Source organism: Pristiophorus japonicus, chromosome 12 (assembly GCF_044704955.1).
Source record: "Pristiophorus japonicus isolate sPriJap1 chromosome 12, sPriJap1.hap1, whole genome shotgun sequence".
Taxonomy (NCBI): Eukaryota; Metazoa; Chordata; class Chondrichthyes; family Pristiophoridae; genus Pristiophorus; species Pristiophorus japonicus.
In genome coordinates, this window is record NC_091988.1 from 122422014 (window position 1) to 122449525 (window position 27512).

Below are 27512 nucleotides of genomic sequence, written 5' to 3' on the forward strand. Positions count from 1 at the left end.
GATCAGATAGTGATAGATACACTGTTATACTCAGCCCTTATTGATAGGATGGTGATAGATACACTGTTATACTCAGCTTAGTAATAGGATAGTGATAGATACACTGTTATACTCAGCTTAGTGATAAGATGGTGATAGGTACACTGTTATACACAGCCTTTAGTGATAGGAGAGTGATAGATACACTGTTATACTCAGTTGAGTGATAGGATAGTGATAGATACAATGTTATACTCAGCTTCTTGATAGGACAGTGATAGATACATCGTTATACTCAGCTTAGTGAGAAGATAGTGATAGATACACTGTTATACACAGCTTCGTGATCAGATAGTGATAGATACACTGTTCTACTCAGCCCTTAGTAATAGGATAGTGATAGATACGCTGTTTTTCACAGTTCAGTAGTAGGATAGTGATAGTTACACTGTTATACTCAGCTTAGTGATAGATAATCTGTTATACTCAGCTTCGTGATAGGATAGTGATAGATACACTGTTATATACAGCCCTTAGTGATAGTATTGTGATAGATACACTGTTCTACTCAGCTTAGTGATAGAATCGTGCTAGATACACTGTTATACTCAGCTTCTTGATAGGATAGTGAAAGATACACTGTTATACTCAGCTTCGTGAGAAGATAGTGATAGATACACTGTTATACACAGCTTAGTGAACAGATAGTCATAGATACACTGTTCTACTCAGCCCTTAGTAATAGGATAGTGATAGATACACTGTTTTTCACAGCTTAGTGATAGATACACTGTTATACTCAGCTTAGTGATGGGATAGTGATAGATACACTGTTATACTCAGCTTAGTGATGGGATAGTGATAGATACACTGTTATACTCAGCTTAGTGATAGGATAATGAAAGATACACTGTTATAAGCTGAGTGATAGGATAGTGAAAGATACACTGTTATACTCAGCTTAATGAAAGGATAGTGATAGATACACTGTTATACTCAGCTTCATAATAGAATAGTAAAAGATACACTGTTATACTCAGCTGAGTGATAGGATAGTGATAGATACACTGTTATACTCAGCTGAGTGATCGGATAGTGATAGATACACTGTTGTACTCAGCTTAGTGATAAGATAGTGATGGATACACTGTTCTACACAGCTTAGTGATAGATACACTGTTCTATCCAGCCCTTAGTGATAGGATAGTGATAGATACACTGTTATACACAGCTTAGTAATAGGATAGTGATAGATACACTGTTATACTCAGCTTAGTGAAAGGATAGTGATAGATACACTGTTATACTCAGCTTCATGATAGGATAGTGATAGATGCACTGTTATACTCAGCTGAGTGATAGGATAGTGATAGATACACTGTTATACTCAACTTAGTGAGGGATAGTGATAGATACACTGTTATACTCAGCTTAGTGATTTGATAGTGATAGATACACTGTTATACTCAGCTGAGTGATAGGATAGTGATAGATACACTGTTATACTCAGCTTAATGATAAGATAGTGATAGGTACACTGTTATACACAGCTTAGTGATCAGATAGTGATAGATACACTGTTCTACTCAGCCCTTCGTAATAGGATCGTGATAGATACACTATTTTTCACAGCTTAGTGATAGATACACTGTTATACTCAGCTTCATGATAGGATAGTGAAAGATACACTGTTATACTCAGCTGAGTGATAGGATAGTGATAGATACACTGTTATACTCAGCTTAGTGAGAGGATAGTGCGAGATACACTGTTATATACAGCCCTTAGTGATAGGATAGTGATAGATACACTGTTATACACAGCTTAGTAATAGGATAGTGATAGATACACTGTTATACTCAGCTTAGTGAAAGGATAGTGATAGATACACTGTTATACTCAGCTTCATGATAGGATAGTGATAGATGCACTGTTATACTCAGCTGAGTGATAGGATAGTGATAGATACACTGTTATACTCAACTTAGTGAGGGATAGTGATAGATACACTGTTATACTCAGCTTAGTGATTTGATAGTGATAGATACACTGTTATACTCAGCTGAGTGATAGGATAGTGATAGATACACTGTTATACTCAGCTTAATGATAAGATAGTGATAGGTACACTGTTATACACAGCTTAGTGATCAGATAGTGATAGATACACTGTTCTACTCAGCCCTTCGTAATAGGATCGTGATAGATACACTATTTTTCACAGCTTAGTGATAGATACACTGTTATACTCAGCTTAGTGATGGGATAGTGATAGATACACTGTTATACTCAGCTTTGTGATGGGATAGTGATAGATGCACTGTTATACTCAGCTTAGTGATGGGATAGTGATAGATGCACTGTTATACTCAGCTTAGTGATAGGATGGTGATAGATACACTGTTATACTCAGCTTAGTGATAGGATAGTGATAGATACACTGTTATACACAGCTTAGTGATAGATCCACTGTTATGCTCAGCTGAGTGATAGGATAGTGAAAGAAACACTGTTATACTCAGCTTCGTGATAGGAGATTGATAGATACACAGTTATACATAGCCTTTCGTGATAGGATAGTGAGAGAAAATGCTATACACAGCTTCGTGATCAGATAGTGATAGATACACTGTTCTACTCAGCCCTTAGTAATAGGATAGTTATAGATACACTGTTTTTCACAGCTACGTGATAGGATAGTGATAGATACACTGTTATAGTCAGCTTAGTGATAAGATGGTGATAGATGCACTGTAATACTCAGCTGAATGATAGGATAGTGATAGATACACTGTTATACTCAGCTGAGTGATAGGCTAATAAAAGATACACTGTTATAAGCTGAGTGATAGGTTAGTGATAGATACGCTGTTATACTCAGCTGAGTGATAGGATAGTGATAGATGCACTGTTATTCTCAGCTTCATGATAGGATAGTGATAGATACACTGTTATACACAGCTTAGTAATAGGATTGAGATAGATACATTGTTATACTCAGCTGAGTGATGGATAGTGATAGATACACAGTTATACACAGCCCTTAGTGATAGGATAGTGATAAATACACTGTTATACTCAGCTGAGTGATAGGATAGTTGTAGATAAACTGTAATATACAGCTTAATGATAGGATAGTGATAGAAACATTGTTATACTCAGCTGAGTGATAGGATAGTGATAGATACACAGTTATACACAGCTTAGTGATTAGATAGTGATAGATACAGTGTTCTACTCAGCCCTTATTAATAGGATCATGATAGATACACTGTTTTTCACCGCTTAGTAGTGATAGATACACTGTTATACACAGCTTCGTAATAGGATAGTGACAGATACACTGTTATACGCAGCTGAGTGATAAGATAGTGATGGGTACACAGCTATACACAGCCCTTAGTGATAGGATAGTGATAGATGCACTGTTATTCTCAGCTTCATGATAGGATAGTGATAGATACACTGTTATGCTCAGCTGAGTGATAGATTAGTGAAAGATACAATGTTAGACTCAGCTTAATGATTGGATCGAAATATATAAACTGTTATCCACAGCTTCGTAATAGGATTGAGATAGATACATTGTTATACTCAGCTGAGTGATAGGATGGTGATAGATACACTGTTATACTCAGCGTAGTGATAGGATAATGATAGATGCACTGTTATTCTCAGCTTCGTGATAGGATATTGATAGATACACAGTTATACATAGCCTTTCGTGATAGGATAGTGAGAGATACACTGTTATACACAGCTTCGTGATCAGATAGTGATAGATACACTGTTCTACTCAGCCTGTAGTAATAGGATAGTTATAGATACACTGTTTTTCACAGCTTATTCATAGGATAGTGATAGATAAACTGTTCTACTCAGCCCTTAGTAATAGGATAGTGATAGATACACTGTCTTTCACAGCTATGTGATAGGATAGTGATAGATACACTGTTATACTCAGCTTAGTGATGGGATAGTGATAGATACACTGTTCTACTCAGCTTAGTGATAGAATAGTGATAAATGCACTGTTATACTCAGCTGAGTGATAAGATAGTGATAGATACTCAGTTATACACAGCGCTTAGTGATAGGATAGTGATAGATACACTGTTATACTCAGCTTAGTGATAGGATAGTGATAGATACACTGTTATACTCAGCTTAGTGATGTGATAGTGAAAGATACACTGTTATACATAGTATTTAGTGACAGGATAGTGATAGATACACTGTTATACACAGCTTAGTATATGATAGTGATAGATACACTGTTATACACAACCCTTAGTGATAGATGCACTGTTCTACTCAGCTTAGTGATAGGATAGTGATAGATACACTGTTATACTCAGCTTAGCGAGAAGATAGTGATAGATACACAGTTATACGCAGCCCTTCGTGATAGGAGAGTGATAGATACACTGTTATACTCAGGTTCGTGAAAGGATCGTGATAGATACACTGTTATGCACAGACCTTAGTGATAGGATAGTGATAGATACACTGTTATACTCAAATTAGTGATAGGATTGTGATAGATACACTGTTATACACAGCTTAGTGATAGGATTGTGATAGATACACTGTTATATACAGCTTTCAGTGATAGGATAGTGATAGATACACTGTTATACTTAGCCCTTAGTAATTGTTTAGTGATAGATACACTGTTATACTCAGCTTAGTGATCGGATAGTGATAGATGTACTGTTGTACTCAGCTTAGTGATTGGATAGTGATAGATACACTGTTATACTCAGCTTAGTGATCAGATAGTGATAGATACACTGTTCTTCTCAGCCCTTCGTAATAGGATAGTGATAGATACACTGTTTTTCACAGCTTCGTGATAGGATAGTGATGGATACACTGTTATACACAACTGAGTGATAAGATAGTGATAGATACACTGTTATACACAGCTTAGTGATCAGATAGTGATAGATACACTGTTCTACTCAGCCCTTAGTAATAGGATCGTGATAGATACACTGTTTTTCACAGCTTCGTGATAGATACACTGTTATACTCAGCTTAGTGATGGGATAGTGATAGATACACTGTTATACTCAGCTTAGTGATGGGATAGTGATAGATGCACTGTTATACTCAGCTTAGTGATAGGATGGTGATAGATACACTGTTATACTCAGCTTAGTGATAGGATAATGAAAGATACACTGTTATAAGCTGAGTGATAGGATAGTGATAGATACACTGTTATACTCAGCTGAGTGATTGGCTAGTGATAGATGCACTGTTATTCTCAGCATCATGATAGGATAGTGATAGATCCACTGTTATGCTCAGCTGAGTGATAGGATAGTGAAAGAAACACTGTTATACTCAGCTGAGTGATAGGATAGTGAAAGATACACTGTTATACTCAGCTTCGTGATAGGATGGTGATAGATGCACTGTTGTACTCAGCTTAGTGATAAGATCGTGATAGATACACTGTTATGCACAACCCTTAGTGATAGGATAGTGATAGATGTACTGTTGTACTCAGCTTAGTGATAGGATAGTGATAGATACACTGTTATACACAGCTTAGTAATAGGATAGTGATAGATACACTGTTATACTCAGCTGAGTGATAGGATAGTAATAGATACACTGTTATGCTCAGCTTAGTGAAAGGATAGTGATAGATACACTGTTATACACAGCTTAGTGATCAGATAGTGATAGATACACTGTTCTACTCAGCCCTTAGTAATAGGATCGTGATAGGTACACTGTTTTTCACAGCTTCGTGATAGATACACTGTTATACTCAGCTTAGTGATGGGATAGTGATAGATACACTGTTATACTGAGATTAGTGATGGGATAGTGATAGATGCACTGTTATACTCAGCTTAGTGATAGGATGGTGATAGATACACTGTTATACTCAGCTTAGTGATAGGATAATGAAAGATACACTGTTATAAGCTGAGTGATAGGATAGTGATAGATACACTGTTATACTCAGCTGAGTGATTGGCTAGTGATAGATGCACTGTTATTCTCAGCATCATGATAGGATAGTGATAGATACACTGTTATGCTCAGCTGAGTGATAGGATAGTGAAAGAAACACTGTTATACTCAGCTGAGTGATAGGATAGTGAAAGATACACTGTTATACTCAGCTTCGTGATAGGATGGTGATAGATGCACTGTTGTACTCAGCTTAGTGATAAGATCGTGATAGATACACTGTTATGCACAACCCTTCGTGATAGGATCGTGATAGATACACTGTTATACTCAGCTTAGTAATAGGATTGAGATAGATACATTGTTATACTCAGCTGAATGATAAGATAGTAGACAGATACACAGTTATACACAGCCCTTAGTGATAGATACACTGTTATACTCAGCTTAGTGATAGATACACTGTTATACACAGCTTAATAAAAAGATAGTGACAGATACACTGTTATACTCAGCTGAGTGATAAGTTAGTGATAGATACCCAATTATACACAGCCCTTAGTGATAGGAAAGTGATAGATACACTGTTGTACTCAGCTGAGTGATAGGATAGTGATAGATACACTGTTATCCTCAGCTTAATGATAGGATCGTGATAGATAAACTGTAATATGCAGCTTAATGATAGGATAGTGATAGATACACTGTTCTACTCAGCCCTTAGTAATAGGATAGTGATATATACGCTGTTTTTCACAGTTCAGTGATAGGATAGTGATAGTTACACTGTTATACTCAGCTTAGTGATAGATAATCTGTTATACTCAGCTTCGTGATAGGATAGTGATAGATACACTGTTATACACAGCCCTTAGTGATAGTATTGTGATAGATACACTGTTATACTCAACTTAGTGATAGATACACTGTTATAGAAACATAGAAAATACGTGCAGGAGTAGGCCATTCGGACCTTCGAGCCTGCCCCGCATTCAATGAGTTCATAGCTGAACATGCAACTTCAGTACCCCATTCCTGCTTTCTCGCCATACCCCTTGATCCACCTAGTTGTAAGGACTACATCTAACTCCTTATTGAATATATTTAGTGAATTGGCCTCAACAACTTTCTGTGGTCGAGAATTTCACAGGTTGACGACTCTCTAGGTGAAGAAGTTTCTCCTCATCTCAGTCCTAAATGGCTTACCCCTTATCCTTAGACTGTGACCCCTGATTCTGGACTTCCACAACATTAATAAGAACATAAGAACATAAGAATTAGGAAAAGGAGTAGGCCATTTAGCCCCTCGAACCTGCTCCGCAACCCAACAAGATCACGGCTGATCTGGCCGTGGCCTCAGCTCGACTTATCCGTTTATGCACTGTTATACACAGCTAAGTGATAGGATAGTGATAGATACACTGTCATACACAGCTTAGGGATAGGATAGTGATAAATACACTGTTATACTCAGCTGAGTGATAGGATAGTGATAGATACACTGTTATACTCAGCTTCATGATAGGATAGTGATAGATACACAGAATAGTGATGTAATAGTGATAGCTACACTGTTCTACTCAGCTTAGTGATAAGATAGTGATAGATACACTGTGATACACAGCTTAGTGGTAGGATAGTGATATATACACTGTTATACTCAGTTGAGTGATAGGATAGTGATAGATACACTGTTCTACTCAGCTTAATGATAGGACCGTGATAGATAAACTGTTATACTCAGCTGAGTGTTAGGATAGTGATAGATACACTTTATACTGAGCTTAGTGATAGGATAGTGATAGATACATCGTTATACTCAGCTTAGTGAGAAGATAGTGATAGATACACTGTTATACACAGCTGAGTGATCAGATAGTGATAGATACACTGTTCTACTCAGCCCTTAGTAATAGGATAGTGATAGATACGCTGTTTTTCACAGTTCAGTGATAGGATAGTGATAGTTACACTGTTATACTCAGCTTAGTGATAGATAATCTGTTATACTCAGCTTAGTGATAAGATAATGATAGGTACACTGCTATATACAGCGCTTAGTAATAGGATAGTGATAGATACACTGTTTTTCACAGCTGAGTGATGTGATAGTGATAGATACACAGTTATACAAAGCCCTTCGTGATAGGATAGTGATAGATACACTGTTCTACTCAGCTTAGTGTGAGATACACTGTTATATACAGCCCTTTGTGACAGGATAGTGATAGATACACTGTTATACTCAGATTCGTCACAGGATAGTGATAGACACACTGTTGTTCTCAGCTTAGTGATAGGATGGTGATAGATACACTGTTATACTCAGCTTAGTGATAGGATAATGAAAGATACACTGTTATAAGCTGAGTGATAGGATAGTGATAGATCCACTGTTATGCTCAGCTGAGTGATAGGATAGTGAAAGAAACACTGTTATACTCAGCTGAGTGATGGGATAGTGAAAGATACACTGTTATACTCAGCTTCGTGATAGGATGGTGATAGATGCACTGTTGTACTCAGCTTAGTGATAAGATCGTGATAGATACACTGTTATGCACAACCCTTAGTGATAGGATAGTGATAGATACACTGTTATACTCAGCTTAGTGATAGGATGGTGATAGATACACTGTTACACTCAGCTTTGTGATAAGATAGTGATGAATACACTGTTCTACTCAGCTTTGTGATGGATACACTGTTATATACAGCCCTTAGTGATAGGATAGTGATAGATACACTGTTCTACACAGCTTAGTAATAGGATAGTGATAGATACACTGTTATACTCAGCTGAGTGATAAGATAGTGATAGATTCCCAATTATACACAGCCCTTAGTGATAGGAAAGTGATAGATAACTATTGTACTCAGCTTATTGATTTGATAGTGATAGATGCACTGTTATACTCAGCTGAGTGATAGGATAGTGATAGATACACTGTTATCCTCAGCTTAATGATAGGATCGTGATAGATAAACTGTAATATGCAGCTTAATGATAGGATAGTGATAGATACACTGTTCTACTCAGCCCTTAGTAATAGGATAGTGATAGATACGCTGTTTTTCACAGTTCAGTGATAGGATAGTGATAGTTACACTGTTATACTCAGCTTAGTGATAGATAATCTGTTATACTCAGCTTCGTGATAGGATAGTGATAGATACACTGTTATACACAGCCCTTAGTGATAGTATTGTGATAGATACACTGTTATACTCAACTTAGTGATAGATACACTGTTATAGAAACATAGAAAATACGTGCAGGAGTAGGCCATTCGGCCCTTCGAGCCTGCCCTGCATTCAATGAGTTCATAGCTGAACATGCAACTTCAGTACCCCATTCCTGCTTTCTCGCCATACCCCTTGATCCACCTAGTTGTAAGGACTACATCTAACTCCTTATTGAATATATTTAGTGAATTGGCCTCAACAACTTTCTGTGGTCGAGAATTTCACAGGTTGACGACTCTCTAGGTGAAGAAGTTTCTCCTCATCTCAGTCCTAAATGGCTTACCCCTTATCCTTAGACTGTGACCCCTGATTCTGGACTTCCACAACATTAATAAGAACATAAGAACAAAAGAATTAGGAAAAGGAGTAGGCCATTTAGCCCCTCGAACCTGCTCCGCAACCCAACAAGATCACGGCTGATCTGGCCGTGGACTCAGCTCGACTTATCCGTTTATGCACTGTTATACACAGCTAAGTGATAGGATAGTGATAGATACACTGTCATACACAGCTTAGGGATAGGATAGTGATAAATACACTGTTATACTCAGCTGAGTGATAGGATAGTGATAGATACACTGTTATACTCAGCTTCATGATAGGATAGTGATAGATACACAGAATAGTGATGTAATAGTGATAGCTACACTGTTCTACTCAGCTTAGTGATAAGATAGTGATAGATACACTGTGATACACAGCTTAGTGGTAGGATAGTGATATATACACTGTTATACTCAGTTGAGTGATAGGATAGTGATAGATACACTGTTCTACTCAGCTTAATGATAGGACCGTGATAGATAAACTGTTATACTCAGCTGAGTGTTAGGATAGTGATAGATACACTTTATACTGAGCTTAGTGATAGGATAGTGATAGATACATCGTTATACTCAGCTTAGTGAGAAGATAGTGATAGATACACTGTTATACACAGCTGAGTGATCAGATAGTGATAGATACACTGTTCTACTCAGCCCTTAGTAATAGGATAGTGATAGATACGCTGTTTTTCACAGTTCAGTGATAGGATAGTGATAGTTACACTGTTATACTCAGCTTAGTAATAGATAATCTGTTATACTCAGCTTAGTGATAAGATGATGATAGGTACACTGCTATATACAGCGCTTAGTAATAGGATAGTGATAGATATACTGTTTTTCACAGCTGAGTGATGTGATAGTGATAGATACACAGTTATACAAAGCCCTTCGTGATAGGATAGTGATAGATACACTGTTCTACTCAGCTTAGTGTGAGATTCACTGTTATACACAGCCCTTTGTGACAGGATAGTGATAGATACACTGTTATACTCAGATTCGTCACAGGATAGTGATAGACACACTGTTGTTCTCAGCTTAGTGATAAGATAGTGATAGATACACTGTTATACACAGCTTAGTGACAGGATAGTGATAGATACACTGTTCTGCTCAGCCCTTAGTGATAGGATAGTGATAGATACACGGTTCTACTCAGCTTAGTGATAGAATCGTGATAGATGCACTGTTATTCTCAGCTTCATGATAGGATAGTGATAGATACACTGTTATGTACAGCCCTTAATGATAGGATAGTGATAGATACACTGTTCTACTCAGCTTAGTAATAGGATAGTGATAGATACACTGTTATACTCAGTTTAGTGATAGGATAGTGATAGGTACACTGTTATACTCAGCTGAGTGACAGGATAGTGATAGATACACTGTTATACTCAGCTGAGTGATAGATAATCTGTTATACTCAGCTTCGTGATAGGATAGTGATAGATACACTGTTGTACTCAGCTTCAAGATAGGATAGTGATAGATACACTGTTATGCTCAGCTGAGTGATAGGATAGTGAAAGATACACTGTTATACTCAGCTTCGTGATAGGATGGTGATAGATGCACTGTTGTACTCAGCTTAGTGATAAGATAGTGATAGATACACTGTTATACACAACCCTTAGTGATAGGACAGTGATAGATACACTATTATACTCAGCTTAGTGATCAGATAGTGATAGATACACTGTTATACTCAGCCCTTATTGATAGGATGGTGATAGATACACTGTTATACTCAGCTTAGTAATAGGATAGTGATAGATACACTGTTATACTCAGCTTAGTGATAAGATGGTGATAGGTACACTGTTATACACAGCCTTTAGTGATAGGAGAGTGATAGATACACTGTTATACTCAGTTGAGTGATAGGATAGTGATAGATACACTGTTCTACTCAGCCCTTAGTAATAGGATAGTGATAGATACGCTGTTTTTCACAGTTCAGTAGTAGGATAGTGATAGTTACACTGTTATACTCAGCTTAGTGATAGATAATCTGTTATACTCAGCTTCGTGATAGGATAGTGATAGATACACTGTTATATACAGCCCTTAGTGATAGGATAGTGATAGATACACTGTTCTACTCAGCTTAGTGATAGAATCGTGCTAGATACACTGTTATACTCAGCTTCTTGATAGGATAGTGAAAGATACACTGTTATACTCAGCTTCGTGAGAAGATAGTGATAGATACACTGTTATACACAGCTTAGTGAACAGATAGTCATAGATACACTGTTCTACTCAGCCCTTAGTAATAGGATAGTGATAAATACACTGTTTTTCACAGCTTAGTGATAGATACACTGTTATACTCAGCTTAGTGATGGGATAGTGATAGATACACTGTTATACTCAGCTTAGTGATGGGATAGTGATAGATACACTGTTATACTCAGCTTAGTGATAGGATAATGAAAGATACACTGTTATAAGCTGAGTGATAGGATAGTGAAAGATACACTGTTATACTCAGCTTAATGAAAGGATAGTGATAGATACACTGTTATACTCAGCTTCATGATAGGATAGTGAAAGATACACTGTTATACTCAGCTGAGTGATAGGATAGTGATAGATACACTGTTATACTCAGCTTAGTGAGAGGATAGTGCGAGATACACTGTTATATACAGCCCTTAGTTATTGGATAGTGATAGATACACTGTTATACTCAGCTGAGTGATCGGATAGTGATAGATACACTGTTGTACTCAGCTTAGTGATAAGATAGTGATGGATACACTGTTCTACACAGCTTAGTGATAGATACACTGTTCTATCCAGCCCTTAGTGATAGGATAGTGATAGATACACTGTTATACACAGCTTAGTAATAGGATAGTGATAGATACACTGTTATACTCAGCTTAGTGATAAGATAGTGATAGATACACTGTTATACACAACCCTTCGTGATAGGATAGTGATTGTTACACTGTTAGACTCAGCGTAATGATTGGATCGTAATAGATACACTGTTATCCACAGCTTAGTAATAGGATTGAGATAGATACATTGATATACTCAGCTGAGTGATGGATAGTGATAGATTCACAGTTATACACAGCCCTTAGTGATAGGATAGTGATAGATACACTGTTCTACTCAGCTTAGTGGTAGATACACTGTTATATACAGCCCTTAGTGATAGGATAGTGATAGATACACTGTTATACACAGCTTAGTAATAGGATAGTGATAGATACACTGTTATACTCAGCTGAGTGATAAGATAGTGATAGATACACAGTTATACACAGCCCTTAGTGATAGATACACTATTGTACTCAGCTTATTGATTTGATAGTGATAGATACACTGTTATACTCAGCTGAGTGATAGGATAGTGATTGATACACTGTTATCCTCAGCTTCGTGATAGGATCGTGATAAATATACAATTATACACAACCCTTCGTGATAGGATAGTGATAGATACACTGTTATACTCAGCTTAGTGATAGAATCGTGATAGATACACTGTTATCCACAGCTTAGTAATAGGATTGAGATAGATACATTGTTATACTCAGCTGAGTGATGGATAGTGATAGATACACAGTTATAGTCAGCTCAGTGATAGGAGCGTGATAGATACACTGTTCTACTCAGCTTAGCGAGAAGATAGTGATAGATACACAGTTATATGCAGCCCTTCGTGAGAGGATAGTGATAGATGCACTGTTATACTCAGCTTAGTGATAGGATCGTGATAGATACACTGTTATACAATGCCCTTAGTGATAGGATAGTGATCGATACACTGTTATACACAGCTTAGTGATGTGATAGTGATAGATACACAGTTATACATAGCCTTTAGTAATAGGTTAGTGATAAATGCACTGTTATACTCAGCTTAGTGATGTGATAGTGATAGTGATAGATACACAGTTATACATAGCATTTAGTGATAGGATAGTGATAGATACAAAGTAAAACATAGTCTTTAGTGATAGGATAGTGATAGATACACTGTTATACTCAGCTTAGTGATGTGATAGTGATAGATACACAGTTATACATAGTATTTAGTGACAGGATAGTGATAGATACACTGTTATACACAGCTTAGTATAAGATAGTAATAGATACACTGTTATACACAACCCTTAGTGATAGATACACTGTTCTACTCAGCTTAGTGATAGGATAGTGATAGATACACTGTTATACTCAGCTTAGCGAGAAGATAGTGGTAGATACACAGTTATACGCAGCCCTTCGTGATAGATACACTGTTATACTCAGGTTCGTGATAGGATCGTGATAGATACACTGTTATGCATAGACCTTAGTGATAGGATTGTGATAGATACACTGTGAAACTCAGCTTAGTGATAGCACGGTGATAGATACACTGTTCTTCACAGCCCTTAGTGATGCGATAGTGATAGATACACTGTTATATACAGCCCTTAGTGATAGGAAAGTGATTGATTCGCTGTTATTCTCAGCTGACTGATAGGATACTGAGAGATACACTGTTATACTCAGCTGAGTGATAAGATAGTGATAGATACACTGTGATACACAGCTTAGTGGTAGGATAGTGACAGATACACTGTTATACTCAGCTGAGTGATAAGATAGTGATAGATACACTGTTATACTCAGCTTAATGATAGGACCGTGATAGATAAACTGTAATACACAGCTTAATGATAGGATAGTGATAGATACACTGTTATACTCAGCTGAGTGATAGGATAGTGATAGATACACTGTTATACTCAGCTTAGTGATCAGATAGTGATAGCTACACTGTTATACTCAGCCCTTAGTGATAGGATGGTGATAGATACACTGTTATACTCAGCTTAGTAATAGGATAGCGATAGATACACTGTTATACTCAGCTTCGTGATAAGATGGTGATAGATACACTGTTATACACAGCTTAGTGATCAGATAGTGATAGATACACTGTTCTACTCAGCCCTTAGTAATAGGATAGTGATAGATACGCTGTTTTTCACAGTTCAGTGATAGGATAGTGATAGTTACACTGTTATACTCAGCTTAGTGATAGATAATCTGTTATACTCAGCTTCGTGATAGGATCGTGATAGATACACTGTTGTACTCAGCTTAGTGATGGGATCGTGATAGATACAATGTTATACACAGCCCTTAGTTATAGGATAGTGATAGATACACTATTGTACTCAGCTTAGTGATAAGATAGTGATAGATACACTGTGATACACAGCTGAGTGATAGGATAGTGATAGATACACTGTTATACTCAGCTTAGTGATTTGATAGTGATAGACACACTGTTTTACTCAGCTGAGTGATAGAATAGTGATAGATACACTGTTATACTCAGCTTAGTGATGGGATAGTGATAGATACACTGTTATACTCAGCTTAGTGATAGGATAATGAAAGATACACTGTTATAAGCTGAGTGATAGGATAGTGATAGATACACTGTTATACTCAGCTTAGTGATTTGATAGTGATAGATACACTGTTTTACTCAGCTGAGTGATAGGATAGTGATAGATACACTGTTATACTCAGCTTAGTGATGGGATAGTGATAGATACACTGTTATACTCAGCTTTGTGATAGGATAATGAAAGATACACTGTTATAAGCTGAGTGATAGGATAGTGATAGATACACTGTTATACTCAGCTGAGTGATTGGCTAGTGATAGATGCACTGTTATTCTCAGCTTCATGATAGGATAGTGATAGATCCACTGTTATGCTCAGCTGAGTGATAGGATAGTGAAAGAAACACTGTTATACTCAGCTGAGTGATAGGATAGTGAAAGATACACTGTTATACTCAGCTTCGTGATAGGATGGTGATAGATGCACTGTTGTACTCAGCTTAGTGATTAGATCGTGATAGATACACTGTTATACACTACCCTTAGTGATAGGATAGTGATAGATACACTGTTATACTCAGCTTAGTGATAGGATCGTGATAGATACACTGTTATACTCAGCTTAGTAATAGGATTGAGATAGATACATTGTTATACTCAGCTGAGTGATAAGATAGTGACAGATACACAGTTATACACAGCCCTTAGTGATAGGCTAGTGATAGATACACTGTTATACTCAGCTTCGTGATAGGATAGTGATCGATACACTGTTTTACTCAGCTTAGTGATAAGATAGTGATGGATACACTGTTCTACTCAGCTTTGTGATAGATACACTGTAATATACAGCCCTTAGTGATAGGATAGTGATAGATACACTGTTCTACACAGCTTAGTAATAGGATAGTGATAGATACACTGTTATACTCAGCTGAGTGATAGGATAGTGATAGATACACTGTGATACTCAGCTTAGTGAGAGGATAGTGCGAAATACACTGTTATATACAGCCCTTAGTTATAGGATAGTGATAGATACACTGTTCTACACAGCTTAGTAATAGGATAGTGATAGATACACTGTTATACTCAGCTGAGTGATAGGATAGTAATAGATACACTGTTATACTCAGCTTAATGATAGGATAGTGATAGATACACTGTTATACTCAGCTTCATGATAGGATAGTGATAGATACACTGTTATACTCAGCTGAGTGATAGGATAGTGAAAGATACACTGTTATATTCAGCTGAGTGATAGGATAGTGATAGATACACTGTTATACTCAACTTAGTGAGAGGATAGTGATAGATACACTGTTATATACAGCCCTTAGTTATAGGATAGTGATAGATACACTGTTATACTCAGCTTAGTGATTTGATAGTGATAGATACACTGTTATACTCAGCTGAGTGATAGGATAGTGATAGATACACTGTTATACTCAGCTTAATGATAAGATAGTGATAGGTACACTGTTATACAGAGCTTAGTGATCAGATGGTGATAGATACACTGTTCTACTCAGCCCTTAGTAATAGGATAGTTATAGATACACTGTTTTTTACAGCTTAGTCATAGAATAGTGATAGATACATTGTTCTACTCAGCCCTTAGTAATAGATCGTGATAGATACACTGTTTTTCACAGCTTAGTGATAGATATACTGTTATACTCAGCTTAGTGATGGGATAGTGATAGATGCACTGTTATACTCAGCTTAGTGATAGGATGGTGATAGATACACTGTTATACTCAGCGTAGTGATAGGATAATGATAGATGCACTGTTATTCTCAGCTTCGTGATAGGATATTGATAGATACACAGTTATACATAGCCTTTCGTGATAGGATAGTGAGAGATACACTGTTATACACAGCTTCGTGATCAGATAGTGATAGATACACTGTTCTACTCAGCCCTTAGTAATAGGATAGTTATAGATACACTGTTTTTCACAGCTTATTCATAGGATAGTGATAGATAAACTGTTCTACTCAGCCCTTAGTAATAGGATAGTGATAGATACACTGTCTTTCACAGCTATGATAGGATAGTGATAGATACACTGTTATACTCAGCTTAGTGATGGGATAGTGATAGATACACTGTTCTACTCAGCTTAGTGATAGAATCGTGATAAATGCACTGTTATACTCAGCTGAGTGATAAGATAGTGATAGATACTCAGTTATACACAGCGCTTAGTGATAGGATAGTGATAGATACACTGTTATACTCAGCTTAGTGATAGGATAGTGATAGATACACTGTTATACACAGCTTAGTATATGATAGTGATAGATACACTGTTATACACAACCCTTAGTGATAGATGCACTGTTCTACTCAGCTTAGTGATAGGATAGTGATAGATACACTGTTATACTCAGCTTAGCGAGAAGATAGTGATAGATACACAGTTATACGCAGCCCTTCGTGATAGGAGAGTGATAGATACACTGTTATACTCAGGTTCGTGAAAGGATCGTGATAGATACACTGTTATGCACAGACCTTAGTGATAGGATAGTGATAGATACACTGTTATACTCAAATTAGTGATAGGATTGTGATAGATACACTGTTATACACAGCTTAGTGATAGGATTGTGATAGATACACTGTTATATACAGCTTTCAGTGATAGGATAGTGATAGATACATTGTTATACTTAGCCCTTAGTAATTGTTTAGTGATAGATACACTGTTATACTCAGCTTAGTGATCGGATAGTGATAGATACACTGTTATATTTCGCCCTCAGTAATAGGATAGTGATAGATACATTATTATACTCAGCTTAGTGATACGATTGTGATAGATACACTGTTATGTACAGCCCTTAGTGATAGGATAGTGATAGATACACTGTTCTACTTAGAATAGTGATAGATACACTGTTATATACAGCCCTTAGTGATAGGATAGTGATAGATACACTGTTTCCTCAGCTTCATGATAGGATAGTGATAGATACACTGTTATACTCAGCTTAGTGTTAGGATAGTGATAGATACACTGTTATACTCAGCTTAGTGATGGGATAGTGATAGATACACTGTTATGCACAGCCCTTAGTGATACGATTGTGATTGATATACTGTTATACACAGCTTAGTGATAGGATAGTGAACGATACACTGTTATACTCAGCACTTAGTGATAGGATAGTGATAGATACACTGTTACACACATCCCTTACTGAATGGATAGTGATAGATACACTGTTATGCACAGCTTAGTGATAGTATTGTGATAGATACACTGTTATACTCAGCTTATTGATAAGATAGTGATAGATGCACTGTTATAGAAACATAGAAAATACGGCAGGAGTAGGCCATTCGGCCCTTCAAGCCTGCACCACCATTCAATATGTTCACAGCTGAACTTTCAACTTCAGTACCCCATACCTGCTTTTTCGCCATACCCCTTGATCCCCCTAGTTGTAAGGACTACATCTAACTCCTTATTGAATATATTCTGTGAATTGGCCTCAATAACTTTCTGTGGTAGAGAATTTCACAGGTTCACCACTCTCTCGGTGAAGAAGTTTCTCCTCGTCTCGGTCCTAAATGGCTTACCCCTTATCCTTAGACTGTGACCCCTGATTCTGGACTTCCCCAACATTAATAAGAACATAAGAACATAAGAATTAGGAAAAGGAGTAGGCCATCTAGCCCCTCGAACCTGCTCCGCCACCCAACAAGATCACGGCTGATCTGGCCGTGGACTCAGCTCCACTTATCCGTTTATGCACTGTTATACACAGCTTAGTGATAGATACACTGTCATACACAGCTTAGGGATAGGATAGTGATAAATACACTGTTATACTCAGCTGAGTGATAGGATAGTGATAGATACACTGTTATACTCAGCTTAGTGATAGAATAGTGATAGATACACTGTTATACTCAGCTTAGTGATGATAGTGATAGATACACTGTTATATACAGCCCTTAGTGATAGGATAGTGATCGATACGCGGTTATACTCAGCTTCGTGATAGGATAGTGATAGTTAAACTGTTATAGTCAGCTAAGTGATAGGATCGTGATAGATACACTGTTGTACAGAGCTTCGTGATGGAATAGTGATAGATACACTGTTATATACAGCCCTTAGTGATAGGATAGTGATAGATACACTGTTATACTCAACTTAGTGATGGGATAGTGATAGATACACTGTTATGCACAGCCCTTAGTGATACGATTGTGATAGATATACTGTTATACTCAGCCCTTTGTGATAGGATAGTGATAGATACACTGTTATACACAGCCCTTAGTGATAGGATAGTGATAGATATACTTATGCACAGCTTAGTGATAGTATTGTGATAGATACACTGTTATAGTCAGCTTAGTGATAAGATAGTGATAGACACACTGTTATAGAAACATAGAAAATACGTGCAGGAGTAGGCCATTCGGCCCTTCGAGCCTGCACCGCCATTCAATGAGTTCATAGCTGAACTTGCAACTTCAGTACCCCATACCTGCTTTCTCGCCATACCCCTTGATCCCCCTAGTTGTAAGGACTACATCTAACTCCTTATTGAATATATTCACTGAATTGGCCTCAACAACTTTCTGTGGTAGAGAATTTCACAGGTTCACCACTCTCTAGGTGAAGAAGTTTCTCCTCATCTCGGTCCTAAATGGCTTACCCCTTATCCTTAGACTGTGACCCCTGATTCTAGACTTCCCCAACATTAATAAGAAGATAAGAATTAGGAAAAGGAGTAGGCCATCTAGCCCCTCGAGCCTGCTCAGCCACCCAACAAGATCACGGCTGATCTGGCCGTGGACTCAGCTCCACTTATCCGTTTATGCACTGTTGTACATAGCTTAGTGATAGGATAATGATAGATACACTGTTGTACACAGCTTAGTGATAGGATAGTGATAGATACACTGATATACACATCTTAGTGATGGGATAGTGATAGATACACTGTTCTACTCAGCCCTTAGTTATAGGATAGTGATAGATACACTGTTTTTCACAGCTTAGTGATAGGATAGTGATAGATACACTGTTATACTCAGCACTTAGTGATAGGATAGTGATAGATACACTGTTACACACAGCCCTTAGTGATAGGATAGTGATAGATACACTGTTATACTCAGCCCTTAGTGATAGCATAATGATAGATACATTGTTATACTCAGCTTAGAAACATAGAAACATAGAAAATAGGTGCAGGAGTAGCCCATTCGGCCCTTCTAGCCTGCACCGCCGTTCAATGAGTTCATGGCTGAACATGCAACTTCAGTACCCCATTCCTGCTTTCTCGCCATACCCCTTGATCCCCCTAGTAGTAAGGACTTTATCTAACTCCTTTTTGAATATATTTAGTGAATTGGCCTCAACAACTTTCTGTAGTAGAGAATTCCACAGGTTCACCACTCTCTGGGTGAAGAAGTTTCTCCTCATCTCGGTCCTAAATGGCTTACCCCTTATTATTACACTGTGACCCCTGGTTCTGGACTTCCCCAACATTGGGAACATTCTTCCTGCATCTAACCTGTCTAAACCCATCAGAATTTTAAACGTTTCTATGAGACCCCCCTCTCACTCTTCTGAACTCCAGTGAATACAAGCCCAGTAATTCAGTCTGGTGAACCTTCGCTGCACTCCCTCAATAGCAAGAATGTCCTTCCTCAGGTTAGGAGACCAAAACTGTACACAATACTCCAGGTGTGGCCTCACCAAGGCCCTGTACAACTGTCGCAACACCTCCCTGTACCTGCACTCAAATCCCCTCGCGATGAAGACCAACATGCCATTTGCTTTCTTAACCGCCTGCTGTACCTGCATGCCAACCTTCAATGACTGACGAACCATGACACCCAGGTCTCGTTGCACCACCCCTTTTCCTAATCTGTCACCATTCAGATAATAGTCTGTCTCTCTGTTTTTACCACCAAAGTGGATAACCTCACATTTATCCACATTATACTTCATCTGCCATGCATTTGCCCACTCACCTAACCTATCCAAGTCACTCTGCAGCCTCATAGCATCCTCCTCGCAGCTCACACCGCCACCCAACTGAGTGTCATCCGCAAATTTGGAGATACGACATTTAATCCCCTCGTCTAAATCATTAATGTACAGTGTAAACAGCTGGGGCCCCAGCACAGAATCTTGAAGTACCCTACTAGTCACTGCCTCCCATTCTGAAAAGTACCCATTTACTCCTACTCTTTGCTTCCTGTCTGACAACCAGTTCTCAATCCATGTCAGCACACTACCCCCAATCCCATGTGCTTTAACTTTGCACATTAATCTCTTGTGTGGGACCTTGTCGAAGCCTTCTGAAAGTCCAAATATACCACTGGTTCTCCCTTGTCCACTCCACTGGAAACATCCTCAAAAAATTGCAGAAGATTTGTCAAGCATGATTTCCCCTTCACAAATCATATCACCATTTTCCAAATGCGCTGCTATGACATCCTTAATAATTGATTCCATCATTTTACCCACTACTGAGGTCAGGCTGACCGGTCTATAATTCCCTGTTTTCTCTCTCCCTCCTTTTTTAAAAAGTGGGGTTACATTGGCTACCCTCCACTCGATAGGAACTGATCCAGAGTCAATGGAATGTTGGAAAATGACTGTCAATGCATCCGCTATTTCCAAGGCCACCTCCTTAAGTACTCTGGGATGCAGTCCATCAGGCCCTGGGGATTTATCGGCCTTCAATCCCATCAATTTCCCCAACACAATTTCCCGACTAATAAAGATTTCCCTCAGTTCCTCCTCCCTACTAGACCCTCTGACCCCTTTTATATCCGGAAGGTTGTTTGTGTCCTCCTTAGTGAATACTGAACCAAAGTACTTGTTCAATTGGTCTGCCATTTCTTTGTTCCCCGTTATGACTTCCCCTGATTCTGACTGCAGGGGACCTACGTTTGTCTTTACTAACCTTTTTCTCTTTACATACCTATAGAAACTTTTGCAATCCGCCTTGATGTTCCTTGCAAGCTTCTTCTCGTACTCCATTTTCCCTGCCCTAATCAAACCCTTTGTCCTCCTCTGCTGAGTTCTAAATTTCTCCCAGTCCCCAGGTTCGCTGCTATTTCTGGCCAATTTGTATGCCACTTCCTTGGCTTTAATACTATCCCTGATTTCCCTAGATAGCCACGGTTGAGCCACCTTCCCTTTTTTATTTTTACGCCAGACAGGAATGTACAATTGTTGTAATTCATCCATGCGGTCTCGAAATGTCTGCCATTGCCCATCCACAGTCAACCCCTTAAGTATCATTCGCCAATCTATCCTAGCCAATTCACGCCTTATACCTTCAAAGTTACCCTTCTTTAAGTTCTGGACCATGGTCTCTGAATTAACTGTATCATTCTCCATCCTAATGCAGAATTCCACCATATTATGGTCACTCTTCCCCAAGGGGCCTCGCACAATGAGATTGCTAATTAGTCCTCTCTCATTACACAACACCCAGTCTAAGATGGCCTCTCCCCTAGTTGGTTCCTACTGGAAGCAATACGGTGGAGGAGGATTTCCTGGAGTAAATAAGGGATGGTTTTCTAGACCAATATGTCAAGGAACCAACTTGGGGGGAGGCCATCTTAGACTGGGTGTTGTGTAATGAGAGAGGATTAATTAGCAATCTCGTTGTGCGAGGCCCCTTGGGGATGAGTGACCATAATATGGTGGAATTCTGCATTAGGATGGAGAATGAAACAGTTAATTCAGAGACCATGGTCCAGAACTTAAAGAAGGCTAACTTTGAAGATATGAGGCGTGAATTGGCTAGGATAGATTGGCAAATGATACTTAAGGGGTTGACTGTGGATGGGCAATGGCAGACATTTAGAGACCGCATGAATGAACAAAACAATTGTGCATTCCTGTCTGGCGTAAAAATAAAAAAGGGAAGGTGGCTCAACCGTGGCTATCAAGGGAAATCAGGGATAGTGTTAAAGCCAAGGAAGTGGCACACAAATTGGCTGAAATAGCAGCGAACCCGGGGACTGGGAGAAATTTAGAACTCAGCAATGGAGGACAAAGGGTTTGATTAGGGCAGGGAAAATGGAGTACGAGAAGAAGCTTGCAGGGAATATTAAGACGGATTTCAAAAGTTTCTATAGATAAGTAAAGAGAAAAAGGTTAGTGAAGACAAACGTAGGTCCCCTGCAGTCAGAACCAGGGGAAGTCATAACGGGGAACAAAGAAATGGCGGACCAATTGAACAAGTACTTTGGCTCGGTATTCACTCAGGAGGACACAAACAACCTTCCGGATATAAAAGAGGTCAGAGGGTCTCGTAAGGAGGAGGAACTGAGGGAAATCCTTATTAGTCGGGAAATTGTGTTGGGGAAATTGATGGGATTGAAGGCCGATAAATCCCCAGGGCCTGATGGACTGCATCCCAGAGTAATTAAGGAGGTGGCCTTGGAAATAGCGGATGCATTGACAGTCATTTTCCAACATTCCATTGACTCTGGATCAGTTCCTATCGAGTGGAGGGTAGCCAATGTAACCCCACTTTTTAAAAAAGGAGGCAGAGAGAAAACAGGGAATTATAGACCGGTCAGCCTGACATCGGTAGTGGGTAAAATGATGGAATGAATTAGTAAGGATGTCATCGCAGCGCATTTGGAAAGAGATGACATGATAGGTTCAAGTCAGCATGGATTTGTGAAAGGGAAATCATGCTTGACAAATCTTCTGGAATTTTTTGAGGATGTTTCCAGTAAAGTGGACAAAGGAGAACCAGTTGATGTGGTATATTTGGACTTTCAGAAGGCTTTCGACAAGGTCCCACACAAGAGATTAATGTGCAAAGTTAAAGCACATGGGATTGGGGGTAGTGTGCTGACATGGATTGAGAACTGGTTGTCAGACAGGAAGCAAAGAGTAGGAGTAAATGGGTACTTTTCAGAATGGCAGGCACTGACTAGTGGGGTACCGCAGGATTCTGTGCTGGGGCCCCAGCTGTTTACACTGTACATTAATGATTTAGACGAGGGGATTAAATGTAGTATCTCCAAATTTGCGGATGACACTAAGTTGGGTGGCAGTGTGAGTTGCGAGGAGGATGCTATGAGGCTGCAGAGCGACTTGGATAGGTTAGGTGAGTGGGCAAATGCATGGCAGATGAAGTATAATGTGGATAAATGTAAGGTTATCCACTTTGGTGGTAAAAACAGAGAGACAGACTGTTATCTGAATGGTGACAGATTTGGAAAAAGGGAGGTGCAACGAGACCTGGGTGTCATGGTACATCAGTCATTGAAGGTTAGCATGCAGGTACAGCAGGCGGTTAAGAAAGCAAATGGTATGTTGGCCTTCATAGCGAGGGGATTTTAGTACAGGGGCAGGGAGGTGTTGCTACAGTTGTACAGGGCCTTGGTGAGGCCACACCTGGAGTATTGTGTACAGTTTTGGTCTCCTAACCTGAGGAAGGACATTCTTGCTATTGAGGGAGTGCAGCGAAGGTTCACCAGACTGATTCCCGGGATGGCGGGACTGACCTATCAAGAAAGACTGGATCAACTGGGCTTGTATTCACTGTAGTTCAGAAGAGTGAGAGGGGGGTCTCATAGAAACATTTAAAATTCTGATGGGTTTAGACAGGTTAGATGCAGGAAGAATGTTCCCAATGTTGGGGAAGTCCAGAACCAGGGGACACAGTCTAAGGATAAGGGGTAAGCCATTTAGGACCGAGATGAGGAGAAACTTCTTCACCCAAAGAGTGGTGAACCTGTGGAATTCTCTACCACAGAAAGTTGTTGAGGCCAATTCACTAAATATATTCAAAAAGGTGTTAGATCAACGGGTATGGCGAGAAAGCAGGAATGGGGTATTGAAGTTGCATGTTCAGCCATGAACTCATTGAATGGCGGTGCAGGCTGGAAGGGCCGAATGGCCTACTCCTGCACCTATTTTCTATGTTTCTATGTTTTACCAGTGTTTTATAGAGTTTTCTGCCTAACCAGTGTTATGTACAGTTCAAGCTTAATCTCCCTGCTCTTGTATTCTATGCCTCGACTTAAAAAGGCAAGTATTCCATATGCCTTCATATCCACCTTAACTTTCTGACGTGCTACCTTCAGGGATCTCTGGACCTGCACTCCAAGGTCCTTTTGTTCCTCTACACTTTTCAGTGTCGTACCTGTATATTCCCTTGTCTTGTTAGACCTCCCCAAATGCATGACCTTACACTTATCCGGATTGAATTCCATTTACCCCTGTTCTGCCCACCTGCCCAGTACATTGATATCTTCCTGCAGTCCACAGCTTTCTTCTTCATTATCAACCACACGGCCTATTTTAATGTCATCTGCAAACTTCTTAATCATTTAAGTCCAAGGCATTGAGATATACCACAAAAAGCAAGAGACCCATAACTGAGCCCTGCGGAACCCCATTGGATACAGCCTTCCAGTCACAAAAACACCCATCGACCATTACCCTTTGTTTCCTGCCTCTGAGCCAATTTTGGATTCAACTTGCCACTTTGCCCTGGATCCCATGGGCTTTTACTTTCGTGACCAGTCTGCCATGTGGGACCTTATCAAAAGCTTTGCTACAATCCATATACACTACATCATACGCTTTGCCTTCATCGACCCTCTGGGTTACTTCCTCGAAAAATTCAATCAGGTTGGTCAGACACGACCTTCCCTTAACAAATCCGTGCTGACTGTCCTTGATTAATGCATGTCTTTCTCAATGAAGATTTATCCTGTCCCTCAGTAATAATTTTCCCACCACTGAGGTTAGGCTGACTGGTCTGTAATTACTCGGTCTATCCCTTTCTCCCTTTTTAAACAAAGGTACCACATTAGCAGTCCTCCAGTCTTCCGGCACCACATCTGCAGCCAGGGAGGATTGGAAAATGATGGTCAGAGCCTCTGCTATTTCCTCTTTTGCTGCTCTTAACAGCCTGGTATGCATTTTATCCGGGCCTGGGGATTTATCCACTTTCAAAGCTGCTAAGCCCCTTAATACTTCCTTTCTCACTATGTTTATCTTGTTCAATATTTCACTCTCCTCGCTGTTTGCAAAGTTTGCATCACCCCTCTCTTTTGTGAAAATTGGATAAGTACTTGAGAATGAGGAACTTGTAGGAGAAAAAGCAGGGATATGGGACTGAGCACCACTGCTCTTTCAAAGAGTCAGTGCAGGCACGATGGGCCGAATGGCCTCCTTCTGTGCTTTGAGTTTCTATGATTATTTGGGTTCCGCATAAGGCTATTTTAGTCTTTCATGACCCATTTCTATTTGGATCAGAGGGAATCAATCTTTGGTGACCCATTTTGTAAAATCTATTTGGGAATGATGCCAAGTTACCCTACTGACTCCTAATTCAGACTTAATTTCGTTGGTGCCACTTGTTTGAACCCTCGCACTGTCCTTTCTGTTGGTCTTAGCTTGTAGTTGAATCCAGTGAATCTGGATGAGGCCAGTTCTGTTGTGTAAATCATGAGAATGCGAAAAATAACCTGAGAATACACCTGCAGTGGAAGTGGAGGTAGGCTCTTGCAGGTGCCGTATTACTGAAGAACATTACTGAACAGCTTCTGCATGTGTATGAGATGTTAGAGGCCGATACCAGCATGCTGCTTAACGTACAACTTTCGCACAGTGCTTTCCAACCACTTGCATCTCCCCGACAATGTGAACATTTTTCCAGGTATGTCCTTTCCACAAAAAGCAGGACAAATCCAATCTGGCCAATTACCGCCCCATCAATCTACTCTTAATCATCAGCAAAGTGATGGAAGGTGTCGTTGACAGTACCGTCAAGCGGCACTTACTCACCAATAACCTGCTCACTGATGCTCAGTATTGGGTTCTGTCAGGACGACTCGGCTCCAGACCTCATTACAGCCTTGGACAAAAGAGCTGAATTCCAGAGGTGAGATGAGAGTGACTGTCCTTGACATCAAGGCAGCATTTGACCAAGTGTGGCATCAAGGAGCCCTTGTCAATGGGAATCGGGGGGGGGTAAACTCTCCACTGGTTGGAGTCATATCTGGCACAAAGGAAGTTGGTTGTAGTTGTTGGAGGCCAATCATCTCAGCTCCAGCTAAGCAGGAGTTCCTCAGGGCACTGTCCTAGCGCCAAGCAATGACCATCTCCAACAAGCGAGAGTCTTAACAACCGCCCCTTGACATTCAACAGCATTACCATCGCCAAATCCCCCACCATCAACATCCTGGGGGGTCACCATTGACTAGAAACTTAAGTGGACCGGCCACATAAATACTGTGGCAACAAGAGTAGGTCAGAGGCTGAGTATTCTGGGGCGAGTGTCTCACTTGTTGACTCCCCAAAGCCTTTCCACCATCTACAAAGTCAGTGTGATGGGATACTCTCCACTTGCCTGGATGAGTGCAACTCCAACAACACTCAACAAGCTCGACACCATCCAGGACAAAGCAGCCCACTTGATTGGCTTCCTTCAACATTGACTCCCTCCACCGGTGTAGCGTGGTTGCAGCATGTGTTAACAGATGCACTTCAGCAACTCACCAAGGCTTCTTTGGCAGCACCACCAAACCCACGACTTCTACCACCTAGAAAGACAAGAGCATGCAAGTTCCCCTCCAAGTCACACACCATCCTGATTTGGAAATATATTGGCCG

The 27512-nt window shown here is 39.5% G+C and overlaps 1 protein-coding gene across 5 annotated transcripts in view; it reads left to right on the forward strand.

Annotated features, from left to right (window-relative positions):
- pcif1 (phosphorylated CTD interacting factor 1) overlaps window positions 1–27512 on the forward strand; it is a 408646-nt gene that overhangs the window by 149941 nt on the left and 231193 nt on the right. The window lies entirely within an intron of this gene.